We start from the raw sequence: 17,408 nt of genomic DNA, 5'->3' as shown, positions 1-17,408 counted from the left end.
AACACAACTCCATTGTCTTAATGTTTGGCTGAAGCATATGCAAATGTCTCATGGTCACCATTTTGCAAAACATATCTCTTAGTCAGTGGGCTTTTAACTTCAGTTTCCTGCTTTCAATTTACAATAAAAACTGAAGACTAGTTCTTGATTGAATTAATATCTACTACATTCATATAATTCCAGAGTACTCCCTAACATACCCTCCTCTTGGCCCCCAGAGAGCAATCTGAAAAAAAAGGGCCAAACTTTAAGGAGGTTTACATTGTGGTTTACATATCTTTATCTTCACCCATTCAAAATCTGATAATTAAAACTCTGCAGAGGTTATCAGTAGTTACTCTGTGGGCAGGGGGAGCTTTGGTTCAGCTTCACAGGCTGAACATTCTATACTAGGACAGAGGATTGGCAGAGTAATCTGACAATGAGTCTCAGCCCCTTTGATTGGTCTGCAGGAGGGTTTGGGGTGATCTCTATCTGAATGGCTGCAAGGACCTCACCCCACTGGCACCACCTCCCAGACTGCCCTTTCGATTGCTGGCCCAACCACGGAAAGAGCCTGGCTTATTTGTATTCAGTTCCCATGTCCCCATTCAGGCTGGGGTGGCCGCCTTCTGATGCCATATGTAATTTCTTCTCTCTTCGTCGGCCTGCCTTGCCATCGAGGTTGAAGTCTCTGCTGTAACTCAGATCCCTTCCATTGGCTGCGTACACAAACAGAACGATCATTTGTCAGAACCAGTCCTATCTACCTGGGAGCGAACCCTGCCTTTTCAGCAGGTAAACCAAGTCATGGTAAGGAGAGCTTTTCAGGCAGTTTCCTTACCAGGACCTGTCCTACCTGCTGTGGAAGGATTATCATCTCTCCCTCTGGCTCTCTCTGATCAGCAATACTTTGTTGTTGTTTGCTTGGTCCTTCAACACTTTAAGCTGATTACAGAGGTCCTTTTTGCTTGGTTTTTGTGCGGGAGGATGGACTTGAGGGTTGAAATGTCTGTTCCATTTTTGTTCTGTTTTTGTGGGGAGGTGGGATCCGGGGTCGGGGGGTTGATGATTGTGCTGCCTTTCTGTTCTTTCTTGGTATCATGGATGCCCAGAGGATTGAAGAATTTCAGAGATTTATACTTTAATAATAAATGGACCTTTGAACCTTTACTTATTGGGTCACTTTATAAATTCCAGGCTCACCACAACCCATAATCACCCCATAAGGGAGTTGCATTGCCCGTGCTGTCAGTAATTCGTAGGAGCTCAGACCCAGCATCCAGTTTGGGGTTGCTCACAGTCTCAACGGGATTCCTGGCAATATATCAACCCATGTTTTTCCCTTCTCTGTTATTGCTTTGGCTAAGACAGCTTTGATTGTTGGTTCATCCTTTCTACAATCCCTGAGCTCTGAGGGTGGTAGGGTACATGGAATCATTGTCACCCCTATCCTTCATCTCTTTCCTGTGGAATGTGCAACCTGATCTGAGTCCACCTGGGACCTGGGAAGGAGTCCCAGAGCTCAGATCCGTGCTGCTGTGCTGGCAGGACAGTCTCTCACTGGGAAAGTTTCCGTCCACCGAGTGAAGTATCCATGGTCACTGGACAGTGGCTTACCCCCCTGCTTTTTGGCATGATGTTCACTCGGACACTTCCCCAGGGCCCCCTCGAGTTTGCTAGCCACACCTTTGTTGCCCCACTGTGGTTACATTGGGCACAAATCACACATGCCCAACAACATTTCTCAATGTCCCCGGCCACCGCCAAGTCTGCTGGAGAGTCGTGACCATGTTGTGCCTTCCCTGATGCATTGCCCAAAGATATAACTTTAGTACCATCTGTCTAATACTGGGGCTACGACTACTCCCTCCCCACGTGTCCAGCTACCACCTGGTCCCTCCTTTGCTCCTCCTCTTCTCCATATCTCCTTCTCCTCTGCCTCCATATCCCCACAGAGTTTAACCGGATTCAGTAGGTTTTCCATCTATGCTGCTCTTTTTGCCCTTTGGCCTGCCCACTCATTCCCTTTCTGCTCGTTACTGTCCCCTCTCTGGTGAATCTTTACTTTAATCACTGCCACCTCTTCACTCCTTCTATCGGTTCCTTTATTAGGCGCCTGTGCTGAATACCTGAGCCTTTAGAGGTTATGAACACCCGCCCCCCACTGTGCTCGTGCCATCAGTAATCGTGCACCACCCCAAAGGTATACCTGCTGCCTGTGTCTGCACTCCCCCTCCTCCCCCTGCTGTAGAGTCATGCCTCTATTAAACCACAGGTTCTGCCACCAGAGCTGAGCATCCTCCCAGCAGTGCTCCTGCTGGTAATTCCTCCCTGTCACTGTCATCACGGCCCATTCAGTCCATAGCTTCCCATCTGTGTAGCTCCGGAACCCACCTGTGAAAATATCCTATACTTACCCCTTCCAGCGGTGTTTCGTTTATCTTCCTCCTGCTCTACTTCCAGTTGACACTCATGTGTCTCATGCTCTGTCAGGATGGCACTTGCGGGGTTCACTCCAATGTCTCTCACTATTGTCTTTGGGGATGAGGACTGCCCCCCAAACTACCCTTTGACTGTGACCTTACACAGCCTTCCTGTATTCAGGAGTTCCACAACGGCGTGTGGAGTGTGTGATATGAGCTCACAAACCCACACGTCCAAGGCCGTGACACACTGGGGAAGTCTGGCCACAACAGGAGTCTATTTTGTCGAGTAGTATGCTACTGGTCTTTTTGTGTCCGCGCAGTCCGGTGCTACTGCTGCATAGTTGTACCCTCCCTCTGTGCTGCAGGAGAGGTGAAAAGGGTGAGTCACACCTAGTAATCCTAAAGCAGGTGCAGAAATGAGGGCTTTCTTAATATCCATGATGGCCTTCTCCTTTACTGACCCCCCCACTTTACTACCTCCAGACTGAAGCTTGTATTCTAGTGCAACCCCCAGAGGGGCAGCCACTCAGGGCAGTATCCCAGCCAGCACGGCGCATGTCAACCATTGCTGGGAACTGGCAGCTCCTGCTCTGAGTCGACCATCTGTCTCTCACCTCCTGTTGGGTGTGATGGAAGCTGCTGGATCGCCTCTTTGCTTGCCCTTGCCTGCACAGCCCTCCCCAGCCTGGGGATAGCTCTGCCATAACAAGCAGAATTGCCAGGGCCCACTGTTGGTTGCAGCTTTGCGCTGCCCTCGCAGCAGATTCCCCACAGTGAGTTGTGGGTAGTTCCTCGCTGTAGGCGAGTGAAGGAAGACAGGGATTCCACTCGGCTCTCACTACAGCTATTTTCAAAGTTCAGGGTTCACTGAACTGAACTGAATGGAGCATTTCTAGGGCGCGGTTTGACTCATAATATTCTGTGTGTATTTCACTCGTTTTTAGTCATCTGCACAACTTGTTCTTTTTTAACGTGCCTTGGGTGTCTGATGCTTTCGTTGGATGTGTTCCATGCTGTTTCTTTCTTTCGTGGCTGCCCACAGGAAGATGAATCTCAGTAGAATTCTGTATACAGACTTTGATAATAATTGTACGTTGAATCTTAGAAACACAATCGGATGGGTGGGTGGGGGAAGTCTTTCAAATGAGGGAGCATCACAACAGAAGGCCGAAGGAAACTTCTATCCTTATGCGAGGTGACTAAAACAGGGACCATAAACTTGGAGGACATCTGAGGGCGTCCTATTTTACCAAGAGAGCCTGAATGCCTGAAATACACAACCAGAGAGTGGAAGTGGGATGTGGTGCTGCCAAACTCTGACATAGCATAATTTTTATATTTAATTTTAGTGATACAGCACCGAGTAGGTCCTTCCAGACCTTTGAGCCCCACCGTCCCGGCAAACCTGATTAACCCTAACCTGGTCTTGGGACAATTTATAATGAACAATTAAGCTACCCGGTACGCCTTTGGACTGTGGGGGATACCGAAGCACCTGGGGACAATCCATACATTCCGCGGGGAGGGCACAGAGAGACTCGTTACAGGATGGCGCCAGAACTGAACTCTGAACTCCGGACTCCGGAACCCCCCGATCTCGCTAACTGCTACGGTACCGTGGTGCCCCAAAGCACAATGCTGTGATAAGATGGTGCAATGCCGACTCCACTTCTGAAGCTGAGCAAGTGTCATACAGAAGTGTGTGGTTGAAGATGTAGAACGGCAGAGGACCCCTCATCATTCTCTACCCCAGAGGGCTCTGCTCATCCAGTAAATCAGTTCTTTTAAAACAGAGGTTGATAAATTTCTGGATATTCAGATTACTGAGGGATATTAGAATCCTGTAGGAAAATAGTGCTGAGTACAAAATCAAATCTCAATCACTCACTGACATTAATCCTGTATTAATCCCATTTCCCCCCCACCCACCCGCCCAGATTCTACAACTCATTTACACACTGGAGGCAATTTACAGCAGCTGATTTACTTACTTTGGGTGGTGAGGTGGAGATATGTCCCTACCAAAGGAGGTGTGAGGCCCTCCTCCCCTCTGCTAGCCTGCAGGTCACCCTTGGGCAAGGCGTAGCACCTGATTAGCTCATCCCCGCCCCCAGGATCAAGGTCACGTGAAGCCATGGGAGTGGGTGGTGGATGGTCGTATGAATAACTGGTACATATCACAAATCCTGATTATGCCAGGCAGACAACCTCTGAAGAGAATGGATAATGGCTGGGGTTGCCCATCTTGTAAAGACACTGCCCAGAAGAAGGCAATGGCAAACCACTTTTGTAGAAAAACTTGCCAAGAACAGTCACGGTCAAAGACCATGATCGCCAACGTCATACGACACGGCACATAATGATGACGATGATGGTGATGAATCAACTTACCAACCAACACATATTCAGGGTCTCTGTGGAAACCAGAGCGCTAGGGTCCTGACGAAGGGTCTCGGCCCGAAACGTCGACTGTACCTCTTCCTAGAGATGCTGCCTGGCCTGCTGCATTCAACCAGCAACTTTGATGTGTGTCACTAGGTAAATTCATGGGGAGAATATGCAAATTGTACATAGACGCAAGCAGAGATTGAACTATGCTAGCTGAAATACTGTGGCTTTCCGAATTCTTATTACTTCATAATATTTCGGTATCATTTGTAAATAATTGCACAGAAGTCAGTTTAGTTCTGGCTTAGACCTAATTGGAAATCCGTAACAGATTCCAAAATTGATTCAAGCAGTCTTTCTCCATGGGACAGTTGATAGAATTCTCACCTGATGTTGTGGGTTCAAATCCACTCTAGAGACTGAAGCACAAAGATCAGTAACTTTCAGGTTGGTGATAGGGAGTATGGTTACTGTTATTTTACAAGTGAGGTATTTCCAAAGTTACATCTGCCTTGTAAAAGACAGGAGAGTTTTCCCTTGTCGCAACTGAACTGAATTAGTTTCAATGAAATAAATGATTACGTGCAGTTTGTCAGACTTTACTTTCACAAATTGACAATATTACAACAGTTACTGTAGGTCAAAAGCACTTCATTGGCTATAACATGCTTGGAAATATCCTGAAGCTGCGAAGTTGTAAAATAAAAATGCACATCCTGTCTCTTGACAATATTTCTGCCCTTTTGTGACCCCATTCACTGTGAATCCTCCATTTCTAGTCACTATCCTGCAGCACTCTCCTCCTTTCAGATTCAGTCATCTCCAACCCAGGCATCAGTTGTTTCGTCCCAAACTCTAAACACCACTACAACTTCATCTATCACTCATTCCCCCTCCAAGTTCTGTTACCTCAAAGGCCTCCTGCAACTTCCGTCTGTGTATGTATCAAGATCAGGCTTATGGTGCCAGTTTGTGGTCAGCAGAACCAATTGCCTCTCTTGTGTCTGACATTCTCATCCCCGAGATTATTATCTTCACTGGTGACTACCACTGTGATCTGGCTTATAGCTTTACGCCTTTTGCCTAATTCCAAATGCCTTTCCTTACCCCAGATATGAGTTAACCTACAGAGTTCACATTTAAAATTCCAATTTTGAAAAACAGGTAGATGTTGAAGCAGCAATCATTCTTCAAGTTGGCTGGTTTGGAAGGCAAAATTATGTTCAGATCGATGACTCAGGATTATTTGCATTAACCGACTCCACAACCTATACACTCACTTTCAAGCCCTTCCCCAACTCAGTATTATTTATTTTCTTAAAAAATATATTATTTGCATGATTTGTCCACTTCTGCACATGGTATGTTTGTCAATATTTGTTATGTATAGTCTTCAATAATTCTATTGTATTTCTTTATTTTCTTGTAAGTGTCTGCAAGAAAATGAATGTCAAGGTAGTATATGGTGACCAATGGTATAAATATTTTAATATTATATTTATTTTGAAAACTGGAAACATTTTTTTAGGCATGTGTGTTACTTTTAACTTTCAAAGGGTACTCCCATCACTGGAGCTGGTTTCATTAAACTGGACCTGAAACATTTGTTTCTCTCTCTAGAAGATGCTACCTGACCTGCTGAGTGTTTTTGGCATTTTCTTTTTTATTATTTCAGATGTCCAGCATCTGCATTTTTTTCTTGTTTCATTATTGTATAACTGCCTGGCCGATTTCTCTGAAGGTTTCAATTTTACGTTTACTTGCAGTTCGCAGAAGACACCAGTTGGAGCCACAGAGAGTTTAGGGCTTGCGCTGAGTTAGTTGCCTCGCTGCTGCCATCTGGTGGGCCTTGCTGTTTACCACATATTTGTGTATGCTTGAAAGGCTGAAGAGTTAATAGACAGGACTGAACACCCCAACATGGGTAGATTTTTTTTACTGTCTATACTAATAATCCTAATACTGTCTATCCTCTGTCAGCTCACCACTCAGGTTTTCCTTCTTTGTGTGAATAGGTTCCTATATGTCTGTATAATTAATTAAGAACATTGAGATTTTTTTTTAATTCAGTGTTTCTTCCTCCTTTACTTTGGCCCTCTGTCCAATTCTAAGGTTCAAAGGTACAATTTAATGTCAGAAAAATGTATACAATATACATCCTGAAATGCTTTTCCTTCGCAACCATCCACAAAAACAGAGGAGTGCCCCAAAGAATGAATGACAGTTAAATGTTAGAACCCCAAAGTCCCCCCCAGCTCCTCCCTCCTGCATGAAAGCAGCAGCGAGCAACAATCCCCCTCCCCCCACCAGTAAAAAAAAAGCAATTATCGGCACCGCCACCAAGTACTCAAGCATGAGCAAAGCAATAGCAAAGGCACAGACTTGCAGTTACCCCAAAGACCACGTTTCACCCGGTATTTGACATACCGCAAGTTCTCTCTCTTCCTAATAAGGGAGAAAGAGGAGTCTCCATTTTCCCAGCAAGCGGGCAGACATAACAAACAACTCGCTGGTTTACGATGTTAAAAGTCCATTACGTCACTTTTTTTGAGCTCTGTGCCTGAAGATCGCAAAGGTCCCGGGTCTCCAGCCACACAGCAGCTATCCTGACTCCCCCAACGACACACGGGTCTCACGTTGTGACACCACCCCTCAATCCACCCATCTCCAGAGCCCCGAGATCCTCGGCTAGCTCCAGGTCAGGGTCTTCAGAAGAACCCTGAAAGGGAAAAATAGAGATATTAAAGATGGATATAGAGCTGTCTCCGAAGATGCAAGCAAAGCAGTCGCTGTTAGGTGCCATTAACCCTCCTAAGCTCTGAGCCTAAGATCTCCAATGACTGGAATCAGTGCTCTATAAAGAGCTTGTTGATGTCTCTGAAATCAGTCTGCTCTAATGGCACCGATGTGATCTGGGAATTTGATTCTCAAGTTGTTCCCTGTTCTCCCTCTGTTGTATGTGGCATTGTTTGCACTGGATTGCACAAATGACATTTGTTGGTTGCATCTGGTGCCCTTATCAAAGATAAGATATACATGCTTGTAGTGGTAGTAGACCAGATGAGATTCACTCATTCCTCAGATGAGAAGGTTATCTTACCAAAAACTACTGAAACCTTATTGGAACATACACTCAGTGGCCACTTAATAATATAGATACACCTGTACCCCACTCGTTAATGCAAATATCTAATCAGCCAATCCTGTGGCAGCAATTCAATGCACAAAAGCATGCAGACATGGTCAAGAGGTTCATTTGTTGTTCAAACCAAACATCAGAAAGGGGAACACATGTGAGCTAAGTGACTCCGACTGTGAAATAATTGTTGATGCCAGATTGGGTGCTTTAGGTATCTCAGAAACTGCTGATCTAGTATTTTTGCACATACCAGTCTCTAGAGTTTACTGTGAAAAACAAAAACGTCCAGTGTTTATTTAGCACCTAACTCCCTGAACTCACCTTGCAGAGCCTTATCACCCTTCCTACCCAAGACATCAGTACCAACAAAGGCCACAACCTCTGGCTGATCACCCTCCCTCTTAAGAATGCTGCAGACTTTATCCGAAATGTCCCTGACCCCGGCATCCAGGAGACTATATACCCCCTGGGGATCTCGTTCTCATCCATGGAACTTCCTGTCTGTTCTCCTAACCAATGAATCACTATAGCTCTCCCCTTCTCTTATGAACCACAGAGCCTGACTCAGTGCCAGAGACTTGATCGCTATGGCTTTCCTCTGCTAGGTCATTCCCCACCAACAGTATCCAAAGCAGTATACCTGCTGTTGAAGGGAACGGCCACAGGGGGCACTCTGCACTGGCTGCCAGTTCCCTTTTCCCCTCCTGACAGTCACCCACCTACCTGTGTTCTGCACCATGGTGCAACTGCCTCCCTGTATGTCCTGTCTATCAACCACTCAGCTTCCTGAATGATCCAGAGTTCACCCAGCTTCAGCTCCAATTCCTCAACTAGGTCTGGAAGAAGTTACGGCTGGATGCACACCTTGCAGGTGTAGTCCTCTGGGACACTGGAGGTCTCCCTGCCTTCCTACATCCCACAAGAGGAGCATTCCAGTGTCCTGCCTGGCATGCCTGTTGTTCTAATTGTGAAAAAAAGAAAGAAAGAAAGAAAGAAAGAAATCCAACATCCCGAAAGAAACTGTGGCACACAGAATATGAATTCTGATCATAAAGGACCCCACCGATCTATGATATGGACCATGAGATTTTAAACTCCATCAATAAAAACAATCAGAAATGTAAAAATTACCCATACATATCAACAAGCAGAACTTAATGAGGAAGTTATTAGAAGGTATTCGAAGGGACTGGATAGACAAGAACTGATTAGGAATAGTCAACATGTATTTTAAAGAACCCTCCTGACTCCAGGCATCTCGTTTCTAAGTTTGTACATTTGTTTGATAACTGCACTGTAGCGTCTACTGCGAAGATTAGAGATGCCTGGAGAGAGGATTTGGGCATTGAATTATCTGAAGCTGCCTGGGATAAGTGTTTGTCTATGATACAGGCAGGCACCAAATGATCCAGTTTAAAGTTGTCCACCGTCTCCACTACTCTAAACTTAGATTGCACAGGATTTACCCTTCTGTCTGGCCAATGTGTGATAGATGCCAAGGGACGGAAGCCACGTTGTCACACATCTTTTGGTTTTGCCCATTACTGACCGGATTTTGGTCCAAAATATTCGACTGGTACTCAAAGGCCTATAAAAGATCTTTCCCCTTGGAAGGAGGTCTCGCCATATTTGGCTGCTCGCAATCTACTATTTGTTTCCCTGCAGCCATACAACAGTCTCTGATGCTGGGAATGATTGTTGCCAAAAGACTTATCTTGATGGAATGGAAATCACCCTCTCCCGCTTCCTTTCGGAGATGGATGGCTAATATGATCTCAGTCATACAGATGGAGAAACTTAGGTTCTTGAGAACCAATTCTATTAAAAAATTTTCGGCTATCTGGGATCCATTTCTTGCCTACCTGGACGAGATCGGGGGCGGATGAGCAATTTCCCCCCAGCTGATTTCTCACGGCCCTCATTTGAGATTTAATGTTTAGTATTTTTGAGCACTTTGTACAATAGGTATCCCTCTAATATTATGTCCCTTTTGTTTGCTTATTTCTTTTTTATACATGTCTGAGCTGGTATGTTTTTGTTGATCTCATTATTTTTTTTTGAAAATTTTGAAAATAAATTATTTTTTAAAAAAGTAATAGTCAACATGGTTGTTTTTTGCATGACGGGTCATGTCTAAGTTTTTCCGAGGAATTTACCAGGAAAGTTGATGAAGGCAAGGCAGTAGATGTTGTCTACATGGACTTTAGCAAGGTCTTTGACAAGGTCCCACATGGGAGGTTAGCCAAGAAAGTTCAGCCACTTGGAATTCAAGATGAGATAGTAAATTAGCTTAGACATTGGCTGTGTAGGAGAAGCCAAGGAGTGGTAGTAGAGGGTTGCCTCTTTGACTGGAGCTTTGTGACTAGTGGTGTGCCGCAGGGATCAGTGCTGGGTCTGTGTTTGTTTGTCATCTATATCAATGATCTGGATGATAATGTGGTAAACTGGATCAGCAAATCTGTGGATGACACCAAGATTGGGGGTGTAGTGGACAGCAAGGAAGACTATCAAAACTTGCAGCCGAATCTAAACAAACTGGAAAAATGGGTTGGAGAATGGTAAACTGAATTTAATGCAAGTATTGCACTTTGGGAGGACAATCTGGGGTTGGAGTCACACAGTGAGTGGTAGGGCACTGAGGAATGTGGTAGAACAAAGAGATCTGGAAATGCAGATTCATAAGTCCTTGAAAGTGGCATCACAGATAGCCAGGGTTGTAAAGAAAGCTTTTGGCCTTCGTAAAACAAGGTACTGAGTACAGGGATTGGGATGCTATGTTGACATTGTATAAGACATTGGTGAGGCAAAATATTGTGTGTAGTTTTTGGTCAGCTACCTACAGGAAAGATGTCAATAAAATCAAAAGAGTGCATAGAAAATTTACAAGGATGTTGCCAGGATTTGAGAACCTGAGCTATAGAGAAAAATCAAACAGGTTAGGACTTTATTCCTAGAGGGGAGATTTGATAGGGGTACACAAAATTATGAGTGGTAAAGATAGGATAAACACAAGCAGGCTATTTCCACTGAGGCTGTGTGAGACCAGAACTACAGGTCATGGGTTAAGGGTGAAAGGTGAAATATTTAAGGGGAACGTGAGGGGGATCTTCTTCACTCAGAGGGTGGTGAGATTGTGGAACAAGCTGCCAGCGAAAATGATGGATGCAGGTTTGACTTTAATATTTAAGAAAAATTTGGATAGATACATGGATGGGAGAGGTATGATGGGACTAGGCAAATTAATAGTTCAGCTGAAGGGCCTGTTTCTGTGCTTCAGTGTTCTATGACTCTATGAATCAAATTAGAATCAGATTTATTGTCAGTGACTTGCTTATACAATGTGAAATATCTTGTTTTGTGGCAGCAGTGCACTGCACTGATATAAAATTACTCTAAGTTATAAAAGCAGATAAATAGTGTTAAAAAAGGAATAATGACATAGTATTCATTGGTTCAAATGCTTTTTAGGAATCTGATAGAAAAGGAGATGAAGTTGTTCCTAAGTTATTGCCTGAGGGTCTTCAGGCTCCTGTACCTCCTTCCTTATGGTAGTAATGAGAAGTGGCCATGTCCTGGGTGGTGAGAGTCCTTAGTGATGGATACCTCCTTCTGGAAGTGCTGTCTCTTGAAGTGTGAGTGGGTTTTTAAGAACTTCCTTAGAGGACAAAGCAGTTTATTTTTGATATTTCTATGAAATGTACAGTATTTAAGTTCCAACTGGGTCTGTTCTGGGGTTTGGAGGTTAGGCCTTTAATTAAACTAACTCCTTGGGTTCTATGGGCGTAAAGAACTGGAAAATATTAACAATGGTTATTCCAGGCTCAGACCTCTCTTTCTTTGTGGTGTGACATTTTATCCAGATACTGATGACGGTGGCAGCAGGGTATCTTTTTTGTCCCTGTGCCTGGAATCACAGTGAACCCCCCACCCCCCTTTCTTTTAGGATGCAGGTCTGTAGTGGGAAGAAATGATGGTGGGTCTACTGTCCTATCAGCACTCCCCTTGTATGTCTGCAGATAGATCTGCCAGACATGCACCTCCCATTTGATGGTGGTCTGATCAGGGGGCTGGAGAACTGATGGTTGGGCTATGCTTAATGCTTTGGTTCATTATGGTTCCTCTGTGGTAGGGCCTGGCATGTCAACTTGATCCCTGAGCCCCCATTCTTGGTGGAAGTTGCTGGTAGATCTGCAGGTAATCGGCTGTGCAGATTGGTATCTCCTACTGTAGCTGAATGCATGGAAGGCTCAGGGATGAGTGTTCATAAAGGTGGGCCGAGATTTGTGTGTGTATCCATAATCTATTTCCTTAATATATCCCTATTGGCCAGACCCTATCTGGCTAGGTCACTGAGGAAATAGCCAAAATGTTTTAAGTCCAGAGTTGTGGCCTCAGAGGAAGATACACAATTCCAATGGTGGGGTGAGACCTTGCTTATTCATAAATTCACCCAATGCTGCCTTATGTTCTGTCATTAGAAGTTGGGCAGGCATCTCAATTTCAGCCAATATTTGATCCCAATCTTGTCAGCTAGTTTTAGAATGGAATTTGACCTATTTATTTTGCCCAGGTTTATGAATTAGAAGCCACAAACTACCTGCTGGAAGAACTCATTGTGTCGAGCAGCATCTGTGGGAAGAAAAGAATTGTCAATGTGTTGAATGACCTTGATGCAGGATTTTGATCTGAAATGTTCACAGTTCCTTTCTTTTCACAGATGTTGCTCAACCTATTTGTTTCCTCCAGCAAATTATTTGCTAATCTAGATTCCAGCATCTGCAGTCTCTTGTGTCTTCATTAAAAAAAATTAGATGCCAATTTTCATTTTTCATGGTGTCTTGAGCTTGGCTTTAAAGTGGGTTAACGTACCAGGCTGCCTCTTAATGGTCTTGCGGGCACAGGTTTGCTAACTCTAGCCTTTTTTGATCTGGATCTTTTATATAGTGAACATAAAACTGTCTGATTGCAGAAAGTCTCATATTTACCACCACTGAATTTGGCTGTAGTTCAATGTGAGGCAATGGGTAAATTCTCCACCAGTTACTCATCCCTGGGTGTAGAAAACACATGCAATTCAAAGCTATGAGCTTCTGTTAGTACTGGTAATTTTCCACCAGCAGCAAATACTTACCACAGCAAATGTTGTTTTGGTACAGCCTGCGCTCTCAAAAACTTCTCTGGAGAGTGAATGATCACATTTTGCTCAGCTTTGCTGGGAAGAGAAACCTGAAATTCCACAGGCACATTTAAAGTTTACTCCTCAGCTGGCTCTTGCTCGTACAGTACTAAGTCTCTTTCAGCCACCAGTACACAAGTTTCTGGCACTGTGTGTGGAGATGCATGACCAGATTAAATGCTAGAAGGTGAATAGATTCTGCAGAAGCCCTTGAGATTTAATGGTTCACCATGTTGTCCTTTCTGTTAATTTTTATTTTATAAAGTCTTCATAATATTCCTGCTTTCTCATGCTCCCAGTGCAGTATTCCCTGAAATTCTTTCTCCAGTCTTCTTGTACTTTAGTTATATTATTCCTGAAGTTTAACACACTTGATTTTCTACATTTTCAGACATGGTAGTTGGAATGGTGCCAAAAATAGCTCATAACACAGAAAGGGGCTAAATTGTCCTTGATGTCTGCAGCTTAATAGAGCTATTTTATTAATGTTTCTGATTGCAGATAACTGGTTTTATCAGAGCCCAGACCGGGGGCATTACCTCTTTCAGTTCATTTAAAAGTATTTATTTCATTAAAGTACTGAAATACTGTGCCACTGAAATTTTAAGATTAGATAACGTGTCGTGGGTGTGCGGTCAGTAGGGCAATTGCCTGTGCAGCGTTCTGAATGTTGGCGAATTGAGTTTTCTATTGGTAATTGCTATTTTTGTTTTGTTTGTGCTCTCCAATGCTCGTTTGTCTTTGCCTTCTGTGTTTTGTTCTTCCTATGTAAACTGGCAGAGTAGTTTGAGCTGGGATGAAAAGTGATGTAGTGTCATTTCACCATAGGGCCCTGTTCCTTTCCTCACATACTGTACTTGCTAAATCAAGGAGTGGAGCATATTGGAGTGCTCTGCGGGGCATATGTGCATGAGTAGGGTCTTCGTTATCATCATCCTCAGATTTGGTTTCACTGATAAATGGAACATGTGCTTTTTATTTTCTTATCCAAAGCAAAACTGCTGTGCCTTTAAGTTGGGGGTAAATATCTAGTCTTCTGGAAAGGATTCACTGCATATATTTGTGGGGAAGGGTAGGTTTGAGGTGGCCAGTGAGTAACACAATAATTATATTAAAATGTTAGGGGCTAAATTGCATAAAGACTGGGGTCGTAGGCTGGCAGTCTTAGAGCTATGATGTGTTTGGTGAGGGGGTAAGTACAGTGGACTCTGGTCAATTGGGACACATTGGGACCGGTACATTTTGGCCCAAATAAGCGGCTGCCCCAATTAGCCGAAGTTTCACGGAAATAGTTAAAACGATATAAAAACAACAAACTACCATTTAACTGAGTAATAAATTATGCACTTAAATGAAATACAGAACAAGTTAGTCTGCTGCCAAACTATTGGTGGTCCTGCTGAAGGGTCTCGCCCTGAAACATCGACTGTACTCTTTTCCATAGATGCTGCCTGGCCTGCTGAGTTCCTCCAGCATTTTGTGTGTGCTGCTTGGATTTCCAGCATCTGCGAATTTCTCATTTTGTGTTTTTACTGTTGGTGGTTGTCCGCCGTATCTGACAATGACAGGAAACCTGGGCAGGAGAGTTTTTAAAGTGGATAAACGATTCCAAAGTTCCACCCACTGAACCTTGGAAGTCTGGATCCAGAGGGACATCACAATTGGGGTCTTTCACGATTGCAGTGGATGATCATGACTTCTTCTGTGCCTCATCAAGCGATCCGCTCTCCACGTAGCATTGTAGATCCTGGCTGTTGGATCTCACCCGCCCAGTCCGCCAGAGCTGAATTTGCATGCTAGGACAGACATGTTCCTTCCTCACTGAAGTATGACACCTGCACCTGCCGGCTACCCTCAGCTGGTTTAGCCCACCTGTTGAAGCTGTGTACTGGGGTGTGGCCATAGAAACATGTAAACAGCTACTTGAAGCCACAGGTGAGAGACGGATGCCCAATGAGGCCCATTCAAGGTGATTGCTGATACCTTCAGATTCTTTGTAGTTCCTAACTTGTTGAAGTCATGAAATCAATTAATTTTCACTCCTGGCCATTTCTGACATTTCCAAGTCTGAATGTTTGAAACTACAGTGAGCAAAACAGTCCTGAATTATCTTACTGCTTATTTCTCATCAACTATCAGTGACAAAAATACTGCTTTTTGAACACAAACACACACAATTGATGCTATTTAAAAACTGTTCATTTAAAACACGTTGTAGTGTCCAACAGCCGCACATGCCCGCGACTGATGCTTCTTAGAAAATGTTCAGCAACAGTCTCCTGCCCCAATTAAGCAACACATTGTCCCAAATAAACAAAAAGAAAATCCCAATTATTTTCTTGATTTATTTTTGTTCTTTAAGAGTTGTCTCAAATAAGCGGTTGCCCCAATTAACCAGAATTCACTGGTTTCAATGATTGGAAATGTAAAGCTCCTTTAAATTTGTCCCTTCTCAACTTAATCCTATGCCCTCTAGGTTTAGACACCCCTGCCCTGGGGGGAGAAAACTATCAATCCTATCTATCCCTTAATAATTTTAAAAATGTTTAGAATGTCGCCCCTTGGCCTTCCATGTTTTAGTAGGAATTAATCCAGTCTAACTTACTTATATAAGCACTGCTTCCAATTCAGGCAACATCCCAGTGAATCTCACCTGCTCTCTCTCTATTAAAAACAAATCCTTCCTGTAGTATGGCAAGCTGAACTGCACACAATACTCTATGTACAGTCTAAACAACTTTTGTGCAACTGAACATGATGTCCCAACTCTTATACTCAATACCACAACCTATGCTAATTAAGTGTCGGTGGAGAAACTTCTTGAGAATAGTGGCCCAATGCAGTAAGCTTGAATGTAGTCATGAGAAATGACGGTTTGATTATTCTCCAGTGCATAGCTACAGGTACTACATAACATAAATGATAGGGGCATTTAAAAAACAACACACATCAAAGTTGCTGGTGAACGCAGCAGGCCAGGCAGCATCTCTAGGAAGAGGTGCAGTCGACGTTTCAGGCCGAGACCCTTCGTCAGCAACTTTGATGTGTGTTGCTTGAATTTCCAGCATCTGCAGAATTCCTGTTGTTTGGGACATTTAAAAACTTATTTTAATTCTTAATGTTGTTTTAACAAACAAAATCTTTATGGAACTAATATCATTTAGTTAGGGGTTAGGAGTCTGTTTTCCACTGGGCATTAAAGACCATGAGGGAGAAAGGTAATGGGAAAAAAAAAGTAACAAGGATTGGTGCTCCTTGACTAAGAACTATTTCGGTGATTGAAAATTATACCCTGGAGCACTTTGGAGTGGATAGACAAACTAAGTCAATCATGTTCCAACAGTACACAGTGTACAGTCACTCCACAGCTTTGCTCAGCCCATCCATGCTTGGCATTGAATAGGGCCAGCTGCTGCCTAAATGCCCAGCTGTTGCTTGACAGGTGCAAAGCTCAGGTTTGTTGAGCTGGATGAGACAGTCACGGAGAACTCATGATGCAGCCACTCTCCAGTGATATGCTGCACAGAGCTTCAGAAACAAGTGAGGGGTTTCAACCCGAGGCACCAGCAACGATGGTTTTGACAGATCTTTCACATCAGGCTGAATATGAGACAGATAGCACGTACACACATTCATGTATCAGAAAGGAAAACCACATACATGCAAATTCACTTCTCATTCTGTTTCACAAATACTTTTTTTCTCAACTTTGTGCTTTTCATGTGAAGCTTTTAACATGGTGAAATATCTCAAATTTCAATAATCTGGCATGCTCAGGGCTGTGTTGGTGCAGGGTAAACAGATTTTACAGACTATTGGATATTATGCAATATTCATACACTGACAGTTTTAAATTCACTTTTCTTAGATGTTACACAATACTATAATTGTTTCCAGTGAACCAGGCAAGTTTCAATGGAGCGCTCGAAAGGACTGTGGGAGCATGGGAACCAGGGCTCAGTGAGTTGAAGGGTTCTTGGGTTCGAGGGGCTAGCTCCCTGGAAGTGGCTGCACTTGCAGCTAGGTCGATGAAGACGACTAATGGCATGCGTGCCTTCATTGATCAGGGCATTGAGTGTAAGAGTAATGGAGGTCATTTGCAGCTACACAGAACTTTGATTAGGCTGCACTTGAACTGTCATGCGCAATTCTGGTTGTCCGAAGTTTACCAGGACGCTGCCTGGATTAGAGTGGAGGAGCTAAAAGGAGAAGATGGACAAACTTAGGCAGTTTTCTCTGGAGCAGCAGAGGCTATGGGGATACCTAATGGAAGTTATAAAATTATGAGAGACATAAA

General features: G+C 43.8%; 1 long non-coding RNA gene across 1 annotated transcript; it reads right to left on the bottom strand.

Moving 5' to 3' along the window:
* Positions 1-4,829: 4,829 nt before the first annotated feature.
* On the bottom strand, positions 4,830-13,263 carry LOC134358197 (uncharacterized). The gene is made up of 3 exons (XR_010020825.1): positions 13,067-13,263; positions 7,224-7,515; positions 4,830-4,942 (listed from the first exon to the last, which is right to left on the bottom strand). It is a non-coding gene; the product is annotated as an uncharacterized LOC134358197 (long non-coding RNA).
* Positions 13,264-17,408: the final 4,145 nt, after the last annotated feature.

Source organism: Mobula hypostoma, chromosome 18, assembly GCF_963921235.1.
Source record: "Mobula hypostoma chromosome 18, sMobHyp1.1, whole genome shotgun sequence".
NCBI classification, from domain to species: Eukaryota; Metazoa; Chordata; class Chondrichthyes; order Myliobatiformes; family Myliobatidae; genus Mobula; species Mobula hypostoma.
Note: the sequence above shows the minus strand (reverse complement) of the source record. Positions and strands in the feature narration are given on the sequence as shown.